Raw genomic sequence first — 12355 nt, forward strand, 5'->3', positions numbered from 1 at the left:
GCGAATGTGCATTGACTACCGTGAATTGAATAAGCTCACTGTTAAGAATCGGTACCCTCTCCCAAGGATCGACGACTTATTTGATCAGCTCCAAGGAGCTAGTTGGTTCTCGAAGATCGACCTTAGGTACGGGTATCATCAGTTGAAGATTCGGGAAGAAGATATTCCTAAGACTGCCTTCCGCACTCGTTATGGGCACTACGAATTCCTCGTGATGTCTTTCGGTTTGACCAACGCACCGGCTGCGTTCATGGATCTTATGAACCGGGTGTGTAGACCGATGCTCGATCGTCCTGTTATTGTATTCGTCGACGACATCCTTGTTTATTCCAAAAGCGAATCCAATCACGCCGGTCATGTCTCGGAAGTTTTGGAAGCTCTGCGAAAGAACAAGTTGTATACAAAATTTTCTAAATGTTCCTTCTGGTTGCGTGAGGTTCAGTTCTTAGGTCATGTTATTAACCCGAGTGGTATTTTGGTTGATCCTGCAAAGGTGGAAGCCGTGAATGATTGGGAGTCTCCTAAGTCTCCATCTGAAATCTGTAGCTTTCTGGGCTTGGCGGGGTATTACCGCCGCTTTATTCCCAACTTTTCGAAAATTGCTTCTTCGCTGACCAAGTTGACTAAGAAGAGTGTTAAGTTCGTTTGGGGTACTGAGCAGGAGGAGGCTTTTCTCGAGTTGAAGAACATGTTAACGCATGCCCTGATTTTAGCTCTACCTAATGGCATTGATGATCTGGTGGTTTATTCTGATGCCTCTTATCAGGGGCTTGGGTGTGTTTTGATGCAGCGAGGTCGAGTCATCGCTTATGCCTCACGGCAGTTGAAGCCTCATGAGGTGAATTATCCTACCCACGATTTGGAGCTGGCGGCGGTGGTGTTTGCGCTCAAGTTGTGGAGACATTATTTGTACGGTGTTCCTTGCGTTATCTATACCGATCATAAGAGCTTAAAATATTTCTTCGAGCAAAAGGAACTGAATATGCGACAACGTCAAGGGTTGGAGTTGATTAAGGACTACGATTTGGGGATTATGTACCATCCGGGTAAGGCTAACGTGGTAGCCGATGCGTTAAGCCAGAAGGAGAGACCAAAACCTATTCGTGTGAAATCCTATCAGCTTATTCTTAAACCCGATATTTTGAAACAAATAGCCAACGTTCAGAACGAGGCTTTGCAGGTGGAATGGATTATGTCATAGCGTGTTTGGGGTCAGGAGAAATTGTTGGTAGACGTCGGTGATGGGGTGAAGTATAAGGATGGTCGTTTATGGGTACCGAAATATGGAGGATTCAGAGATAAAATTTTGGATGAGGCACATTAGTCGCGCTATTCTATTCACCCGGGCGCGACCAAGATGTACCAAGACCTGAAGAAGAATTATTGGTGGCCTGCGATGAAGTTTGAGGTGGCTCAGTACGTGAGTAAGTGTTTGACGTGTCTACAAGTTAAGGCCGAGCATCAAAAGCCGTTCGGGAAGCTTCAACCTTTAGAAATACCTGAGTGGAAGTGGGATTTCTTAGGATTGAATGTAAACCGACAGGTGTTTGAGTTTTGGGATTTCTTAGGGATTCTCCAGCTTTACATTCAATCAATACCTGTCGGTTTTGGGATTCTCTAGCTTCAACCTTTAGAAATACCTGTCGGTTTACATTCAATCAATACTAATGACATCAATCCTGAATATTATTATTGAATGTTATATATATATAGGAATGTACGTATAGAGATGTTCACACGTAAGGATAATTATTTATTGAATATGATGACCTAACTGATGTAATTCCGTTTACAGTTTTAAAACTGTTGGAATGATTATTAAGACTTTTGTTACTTATTTAAAACTTGAACTCACTCAGCTTAAGCTGACTTTGTGTTCATGTTAGTGTGAGTTTCAAGTCAAAAAGAGGATGCCTTATCGCTTGGACGTGCACGCAGCTACTTGGACGGTGAAGGGCATACGGGATTTGAAGATTTTATTATTAAACATTTGTTTTTAAAATTTTTTTTATTAAAGATAATTAAGTTGGTTTTGGGCAAAAATTCCTAGGTTTTGAGAACTTATTTTGTTATTTACGTTTTCCGCCGAATTATACTCTGTGATGCTTATTTTAATGAAAAGAATTGTTTTTAAGTTTAATTGTTTTTACGAGTGTTTTGAATAATTACCAACTGTGGGGTTCCCGGGGTTCGGGGCCTTACAATGATATTACAATACACTGCCGAATTTATCAATAAAAGGGAGAGAAAACTTCAACGACTTGATTGTTGGTTGAAAATTTACAAAGCTATGTTTGATCGGTTTAGGATTAAACTATTGTAAATTTCTAGCATAAAATTTGGATTGTCCGAGATTAGAACATGATTATGTGGGCTTTGAGTGTCTGTCTAGTTACTTTTGTCTGAAGGGAACAACATATAATTGAAACCTGACTATATTGGCTATGCATATTCAGAGGATTGCTTATGTTGAATAATACAATATTCAAACGAGTTGATTTTAATGAAGAATACTAGCAAGTCTTGTCATCAAAAGTTTGTTATCAAGTAATGGAATTTGAAACTTGGTATCATATACCAAAGACATTAGAATATGAGCTTCAACAGCTTATAGGGCTTATGTAGGTTGTAGCTAACACGAATAGACTTATGTGATCTGGTATATCGAACTTGAAGTTCAATTTAATGTCCATGGCATCCTTTTGATGCCCCAAAGTCATATGGTTGGGCTTTGGGGGCTTAACATCAGTTTAGTAACAATAATTTTGGAAGATTGTTTAAATAAAAAAACATAATGAACATAACCAAATGCAAATGAATAAACGTAAACAAATGTTCTCGGACATTAATGACCATACAAGATATGTACCAGTATTCTTTCATTTAGTTATATGAATAATTTAGTTATATGAACGTAACTAATAAATTAATTTATAGGCATTCATTAAATGTCACGTTATTTACAAGCCTTGGTTACTAACATTATGATATTAAATTCCATTTTGCAATTTCCATAATTACACTTACAGAGGATGGAAATTAAACTACGTCGTTTAAGGAGAGGTGTGGGCTGCCTTCATTAGTTATTAGTTATCTTGGTTATCCATAATTTGAACATGACACGTAGAAACCCAAGGTAAAATTTATCTTAAGTGGTTTTGTGGTGTTGCGCTACAACAACCCTTGAGCAGAGAAATCCTAAACCAATATTAATGCTTATGGGTGTGGTTGTGTTGCGACTTTAGTGAAATATGAGCAGAGAAACCCTAAAAGACTTAAATTGAATTTAGTAGTTTATAATAAAGTATGAGTAGAGAAACTCCAATGATAAAATCACAGTTGGGCCTAACGACTTATCATAGGCTTACGTAGTTTGATGCTAACATATAACAAATAATAATAAAGAATAAAATAATCAAAGAAAGAAATGAAGAAATGAGAAAGAAAAGAGAAGAAGTAAAAGGAAGAATGGAAAATATAAAGGAAAATTCCATCCCACATTGGTGGAGGAAAGAAAATGGAAGGTTTTCACCATGGTATAAATAGGATTTCTAACTCTTGTCCCACATCGCTAGATTACAAAACTTGTAAGCTCTTTATAAGGAACAGAATTCACATGATAGTATTCTTATGTGCCAAATCACACCCAGTAGTCCTAGCGGAGGGTGCGAAGCACCCGACGTGCACGCGCACGAGCTTGGGCGAAGTGCGATGGTCGCAATGTGGCGCTTTGATGGCGCACGCTCACATCGCTGCGAGCCGCTTAAGGGCCGCCTTATACGCGAAGGAGTATGCTTAAGCTTCTTTGTGATACGCGAAGATGTGACGTAAAAGTTATGCAGCATTGACACATCACCTAACATGTGTCGCGCCACGTGGCATAGCTAGGGCTCACTCGACAATCCTACTGCAACTTCGCGACATGCGAAGATTCCTTCGCGATACGCGAAGATGCTCAAATTCAAGTATAAATAGGGCAGAAATCTGGACTTCACAACTTGTTCAAAACTTTTCTCTCTTGTATTATACCCGAGTAATTGTAACGGTACCTCTCCGATCGAAAGGAACTTTTATAACACGAATCCAAAAGCTCTACCTAACCAAGGTATGACATTGTTCCATCATGTAAAGTTTCATGTCTCGTGATATCATTATTATTATGGGTTTATACTAATATAGATATACTAAATTGTGCTTAATCTAGGTGCTTAACATTAGAAGGCTTGTTAAATATAAACTTGCAAGGTGAGACATTCGAGTTTTTGCACAACTCACATTTGCGTGAGACAACTGATTTTTCAATGTTGTCATGATGCTTCTCTAAATCCATTAAACTCATGACAAATAGTCTAAATATTTTCAAACGATTTTAAATACATTACAGTGATTAAGTCTCTATAGACTTACGGGATAGTTACTACTAGTATTGTTGGGTTTTGTATACAAGGCTTGCCTACTGGGCTATTACACGTTACTTATTGGACAAGTGTTAGCCAATAAGTAATATGGCCACAGTCACAGATACGGTCGAGTGACAAGTACCTTTCGGTAATTTGTAAGCAGGCAGATGTAAAAACATCTTAATGTTGTAACTGTAAAATGTGTCTTTTATAAATGAATGTACTCACCAGTATTTCCTGTTGATCAAATATTTTTAAACATGTTTCAGGTGACCTGTTAGAAACAAAGGAATGATGCCTGCAGGCTTCCAGCTTAAATAAGTGGCTTGTCACCAAAAAAAAGAAACGTATTTTGTAAATTAGGGTTTATCCCTATAAAACTTATGTTTGTATAAAAATGGGTTTTTATTCCAGTTTATGAAATAAGAATTATGGTGTTTTTATAACTTTGATTAATTTTTCTAACTACGGTTCTGATGAAATAGTCCGCTGCAAATTATTTTAATAAACATCGATACCACCACTCAACGTTCACGGCTCCCCTCCCAGGGTATAGGGGTCGGGGCTGTGACAGCTGAAGTGGTATCAGAGCCACTGGTTTAAGCAATATAGGTATTTTAACAATACCTAATTAAGTGTTAGGAAATAAATGTATTAACCTATGTGTTAACTTTATGGATGAAATTTTAACTACACATAAATATAAATAATATGATTTTCTTTTGGAGGTCGTTGTTTTATTGTTTTTGATTAAACAGCATGAGTGAGTTTTTAGAGGCTTTTGAGAACATATCGGTCAGTACGGAAGAAATGGAGACGGTAAACCCAACAACTGAAGAAAAACCAAATGAACCAATGGTATTCACTGCCCAGTCCTCGACTTCAACCCCAAATCAACCAAAAAGAAGAAAACGATATATGGACTGGAGAAAAGGAATGAGAAAACAAAAAAGAAAAGTTATGATTCCAGTACCAAAACCACAACCACAAATTCAACCACCAACTGAACCACAACCCCCTCCAACACAACCCATCACTGAACTTCCTATGGAAGAAAGGCTAGGCCAATGCCTAGATCAGTGTGAGTTCTTCCAACCAATAGTTAACAACATGGAAGCAGGAACCTCGACCAACCCAAACCAAAACCAAGAAAACCCGCTTCCCCCTGATGACCTCATAAACCAATCTCAATTTGAGGAATGGTGGACAAACGATTGGCAATTCCATACAATGACCACAAACCCGTACGCACCATTCCAGCCGGAAACTGCCAACTACCCCACGATGACACCGGAGCTGACCACACAACTCCGTCATTACGGGGAAGAACTTAATGAAACCGCCAACCGACTGAGAAACATCGGGGATAGCATGATCTGGCGATTTTACGATAGAGAACCCTATATATAATATAACTAATATAATATATATATATATATATGTTTATTACCGTAATTTCCTCTTTGTATAAAAAAATGGTGTGTAAGTAAAAATTATAGTGATGCATATATATAGATTAGATATAGAATATAGTGACGCATATGTATAAATATATATATATATATATAAAGAGTAAATGTCGCAAAGCTCGACGATTTTGACATATTCTGTGCCTATGTGTTAACATATTTTGTGCTTATGTGTGGATAATACCTTGCTTATTTTATTATTTAATTATGATATTAATATTCCTTCTTGTTTGAAATTCATATGTCAAATCAAGTTTCTGTTAACAACCGTGAAAATAATCATGAAAATTCCAATCAAGAAAATGTCCTGAATATAAATGCTATTGACGATATGATAGCCCAAAGAATTACTAAAGCAATCCCACAAATTGCTACAGCTATTAGACAACCAGTAACTGTCATTAGAGATAAAACCGAGAGCAATAAACGGAAATCTGACACTGAAGCTAGTAATAGTGTGAATGGAGGAAATAAAAATAAACAACCTAAAATGTTAAAAACTAATGGTTGTACTTACAAAGATTTCTTGGCTTGTTAGCCAACCGAAATTTATGGAAATGAAGGAGCTATTTCAGCACTACGCTTGGTTAGAAAAGACAGAAGCCATTTTAAGAATTAGTAAATGTGCTGAAGAAGATAAGATATTATATGCTTCTAATCTCTTTATTAATGAAGCATTAGAATGGTGGAATACAATCCTCCAGGCAAAAGGAAGCAACATAGTTTACATTATGACCTGGGGTGAATTCAAAGAAATAGTAGAAAGAAAATTTTGTCCTCCACATGAAAGAGAAAAGATTGCTACTATGTTCTTGAACCACAAGATGGAAGGTGTGAAATGTCGTGAGTATACGATAAAATTTTTTGGATATGCAAGAATGGTACCGGCTCTGGCTTCGCCAAAAACAGTACTAATTTCTCGTTATATTTGGGGATTAGTAAGTGAAATCCGTGATCTGGTAAAATTGGCTAGACCTCAGACTATTGAGGAAGCAGTTGAACTAGTCAATACCATGACAGACGGATTAATCCGAACACAGGAAGAAAACAAAAAAAAGGAATTAGCCCAGAAGATTTCTCAAGAATTCCGAAAGAAAGGGGCAGGGAATCCTATGCTCAGCCTTTCTGTAAGGTCTGCAGAAAGAGGCATTCAGGAAGATGTGCTTTTAAAAAGACCAAATTCTGCAACTACTGCAAGATGGCTGGTCATACAGATGAAGAGTGTAGAAGAAAAGAAACCCGTGTTTGCTATAATTGCGGATAACCTGGCCACATCCGTCCAGAATGTCCCAAGTTGATAAAGGTGCCTGACAACAAAGCTAAGAATACAGATGGACCTAAGAGGAACGCACGAGCTTTTCAGCTTACTGTACAAGAGGCAGCAATGATTCCGGACGTCATTGCGCGTACGTTTCTTATTAATGACGTTTACGCTAAAGTACTATTTGATTCCGGAGAAAATCAAAGTTTCATAAACAAGAATTTTTGTCAAGTCCTAAACCAACCATTAACCAAACTTAAACAAGTTTGCATAGTAGAAACAGCCGATGGAAATTCCACTTATATTCATGAAGTACTTCAAGGAGAAAATATAGACTTATTAGGTCACAAGTTTAAAGCAAATTTGCTTCCAATGAATTTGGTCGGATGTGTTATATTAGGAATGGACTGGTTAGCAGCCAATCATGCTCGAATCCTATGTAATAAGAATTCTGTTGAGATTCGTACGCCAACATGAGAGATTATTACAATTCAAGGAGACAAAGTTCTTAGACCTACAAAGTTTATATCGATAATGAAAGCGGCAAATTTCTTAAGAAAGCAGGGTATAGTATATATGATTTCTGTCATCATTAGCGCCAAAGGAAGGGAGCTAAAAGAAATTCCGGTTGTATCAGAATATTCTGATGTCTTTCTAGAAGATTTACCGGGACAACCGCCTGATCGTGAAGTAGAATTCAGAATTCATGTGATCCCAGGAACATCACCAATTGCTAAAGCACCATATCACTTAGCGCCAACAAAAATGTTAGAATTGAAAACGCAATTAGACGATTTGCTAGAAAAAGGTTTTATACAACCAAGCTCACCACCCTGGGGAGCACCAGTGCTGTTTGTTAAAAAGAAAGATGGATTGATGCGTATGTGTATCGATTATAGAGAATTAAACAAGGTCACAATTAAGAATCAGTATCCCTTATCGAGAATTGATGATCTATTTGATCAACTTCAAGGAGCTCGATATTTTTCAAATATCGATTTACTCTCAGGATACCATCAATTAAAGGTACAGGAAGAAGACATTCCTAAAACTGCTTTTAGAACCAGATATGGTCACTACGAGTTTACAGTTATGCCGTTTGGTTTAACCAATGCACCAGCTGCATTCATGGATATGATGAATCGGATATGTAAACCATATTTGGATAAATTTGTGATCGTTTTTATAGACGATATACTTATTTATTTCAAAACTAGTGATGATCATGTCAAACATCTTCATACACTTTTAACACTATTGAGAAAAGAGAAGCTTGATGCTAAATTCTCAAAGTTTGAGTTTTGGTTACAAGAAGTGCAATTTCTAGTTCACTTGATTAATTAGGAAGGTATTCATGTTGACCCTGCCAAAATAGAAGCGATCATTAAATGGGAAATTCCTAAAACTCCTACAGAAATTCGAAGTTTCTTAGGAGTAGCAGGATATTATAGACGCTTCATTCAAAACTTTTCCCGAATAGCAGTTCTGTTAACAAAGTTAACATGTAAAAATGTTAAGTTTGAATGGGGAGATAAGCAAGAAGAAGCTTTTGTAACTTTGAAACAAAAGTTAACAAATGCCCCAATACTTGCATTACCAGAAGGAACTGAAGATTTCACAATTTGTTGTAATGCTTCCAAGTCAGGATTGGGATGTGTATTAATGCAACGTGAAAAAGTTATTGCTTATGCATCCAGACAATTGAAGAAGCATGAAGAGAATTACACAACACATGATTTAGAATTGGAAGCAATAATTTTGGCCCTAAAAATCTGGAGATATTATTTGTATGGCAGTAAGTTTACTGTATTCACAGATCATAAAAGTTTAAAGTATATATTTAGGCAAAAGGAGCTTAACATGAGGCAAAGACGCTGGATGGAAATTCTTAGCGACTATGATTGTGAAATCCAATATCGTGAAGGAAAGGCAAATGTAGTAGCCGATGCATTAATTAGAAAAGAGCACGAGAAACCTAAAAGAGTACGAGCTCTAAGATTAGAACTTCAAATCAATTTAATTGATGAAGTGAAAAATGCTCAAAAACAAGCAATGGAAGGAAATAACATTGCTGATGAAAAAAGAAATGGTACAATTGACCAACTGACAACAGGAAATGATGAGATCCTCCGAATGGGGAATAGAATTTGGATACCAATCATTGGAAATTTACGAGAAAGGATTCTCGAAGAAGCTCATAAATCCAAGTATACGATGCATCCCAGAAAAGATAAAATGTATCAAGATTTAAAGAAAACCTACTGGTGGATAGGGATGAAAAAGGACGTAGCTAATTATGTTTTGAAATGTATAACTTGTTCGCAAGTTAAAGCTGAACATCAAAAACCATCAGGATTATTTCAACAATTAGAAATGCCAGAATGGAAATGGGAATTAATAATAATGGATTTTGTTACTAAATTACCTACAACGAGAAGAGGTAATGACACAATCTGGGTGATTGTGGATAGATTAACAAAGTCAGCTCATTTCATACCAATGAAGGAAACTTTTAAAATGGAACAATTAACTAAACTGTATGTAGACAAAGTTGTTTCATTACATGGAGTTCCAGTATCCGTCGTATCTGATCGGGATAGTCGTTTTACTTGTCATTTTTGGAAGAGTTTCCAAATAGCCATGGGAACAAGGTTAAACTTGAGCACAGCATACCATCCACAGACTGACGGTCAAAGTGAAAGGACTATACAAACGTTGGAGGACATGCTAAGAGCTTGTGTGATAGATTTTGGTGGAAATTGGGACGACCATTTACCACTGATAGAATTCTCTTAGAACATCAGTTATCATACAAGTATTAATGCTGCCCCATTTGAAGCACTTTATGGACGAAAGTGCAAAACACCAGTGTGTTGGGCAAAAATAGGAGGAAAACAATTATCAGGTCCTGAAATCATACAACAAACTACTGACAAGATAATTCAAGTCAAGGAAAGATTAAAGACCGCACGAGATCGTCAGAAGAGTTATGCAAATCATCGACGCAAACCATTAGAATTTCAAGTTGGAGATAAAGTGCTACTAAAGGTATCTCCATGGAAAGGAGTAGTCCGATTTAGTAAGAAAGGAAAGTTAAGTCCAAGGTTTGTTGGACCATTCCAAATTATTAAAAGAACTGGACCAGTAGCCCATCAGCTGGAGTTACCAGAAGAAATGGCCGGTATACATGATGTATTTCATGTAAGCAACCTAAGGAAATGTCTAGCTGAAGAATCGTTAAAACTACCCGTTCAAGATATAAAGGTAAACGAAAAATTGAAATTCATTGAGAAACCATTACAAATTGAAAATAGGAAGATCAAGAATCTCAAGCATAAAAGAATAGTTCTGGTCAAAGTAAAATGGGATTCAAAACATGGACCAGAATATACTTGTGAATTAGAATCAGAAATGAAGCGGAAGTACCCACACCTATTTCAATAGATCTCGAGGACGAGATTTAAAATAAGGAGGGGAGACTATAACAAACCATAATAAAGAATAAAATAATCAAAGAAAGAAATGAAGAAATGAGAAAGAAAAGAGAAGAAGTAAAAGGAAGAATGAAAAATATAAAGGAAAATTCCATCCCACATTGGTGGAGGAAAGAAAATGAAAGGCTTTCACCATGGTATAAATAGGATTTCTAACTCTTGTCCCATATCGCTCGATTACAAAACTTGTAAGCTCTTTATAAGGAAGAGAGTTCACATGATAATATTCTTATGTGCCAAATCACACCCAGTAGTCCTAGCAGAGGGTGCGAAGCACCCGACGCGCACGGACACTGGCTCAGGCGAAGTGTGATGGGTGCAATGTGGCGCTTTGATAGCGCACGCTCGCATCGCCGCGAGCTGCCTTATACGTGAAGGAGTATGCTTAAGCTTCTTCGCGATACGCGAAGATGTGACGTAAAAGTTACGCAGTATTGACACGTCACCTGACACGTGTCGCGCCACGTGGCATAGCTAGGGCTGACTCGACAACCCTACTGCAACTTCGCAATACGCGAAGATTCCTTCGCGATACGCGAAGATGTTCAAATTCAAGTATAAATAGGGCAAAAATATGGACTTCACAACACGTTCAAAAATTTTCTCTCTTCTTAAAAACTGGTATTATACCCGAGTAATTGTAACGGTACCAATCCGATCGAAATGAACTTTTATAACACGAATCCAAAAGTTCTACCTAACCAAGGTATGACATTGTGCCATCGTGTAAAGTTTCATGTCTCGTGATTATCGTTATAATTATGGGTTTATACTAATATATATAATATATATATATATATACTACATTGTGCTTATAATGTGTTTGTATTTCTTTATTTGAAAACTCGAGCTCGTTGCGCGACGCGCTTAGGGAACACACTAGTTATTAAATGGCCATTTTCGTCCCTGTGGTTTACTACTTTCGCCACTTCAGTCCAAAATTTTTAATTTTGTCAATTTAGTCCTCATAGTTTTAAATATTAGCCAATTACGTCCCATCCGTCTAACGGCATCCAGCTATGCCGTTAGTTTAAGGGTATTTTTGTCTTTCTCCTTTTAATTTTGAGTTAATGGTCATTTTAGTCCCTGTGGTTTGATATCTTTGCCAATTCAGTCCAAAGTTTAAAAATTTGTCAATTTAATGTTCAATTTAATTCAGTTTTTTTTATTTTTTATGTTTTTTGTTTATAACCCTGAAGAGCATAATTCAAGCCCAAAACCATCGAGCAACCTCAAATAATGGTATGCATTTACTCTGTTGACAACAGTAATCATACCCCCCCCCTTATATTTAGTTTCTAGACATTTCCTAAAATCTTCTCAATGGTGGAATTCAATGGTAAAGTGGTCAAGGTAATTCCCTGAAACCGAATTATACAGAAAAAACTAAAAATTGTTTTGTTGATTAATGTATAATAGTTGATTACGACCCAGATTTTCGTTATGATATGTTAATCTCTAAACCCTAAATATTATGCATTCATCAAAGAAACGATTTTTAGTTTTTTCCGTACAATTCGGTTTCACAGAATTACTTTGACCACTTTACCATTGAATTCCACCATGGGGGAGAGTTTAGGAACCGTCTAGAAACTAAATACGAGAGGAGGGGGTATGATTACTGTTGTCGACTGAGTAAATGCAGACTTGTTTTGGGCTTGGATAATGCTCTCTAGGGTTATAGAAAAAAAACTGACTTAAATTGACAAAATTTCAAACTTTGGACTGAAT

Source organism: Bidens hawaiensis, unplaced genomic scaffold (genome assembly GCF_021521415.1).
Source record: "Bidens hawaiensis isolate Kalapana, Puna unplaced genomic scaffold, B.hawaiensis_p1.1 tig00011619_1, whole genome shotgun sequence".
Lineage (NCBI taxonomy): Eukaryota > Viridiplantae > Streptophyta > Magnoliopsida > Asterales > Asteraceae > Bidens > Bidens hawaiensis.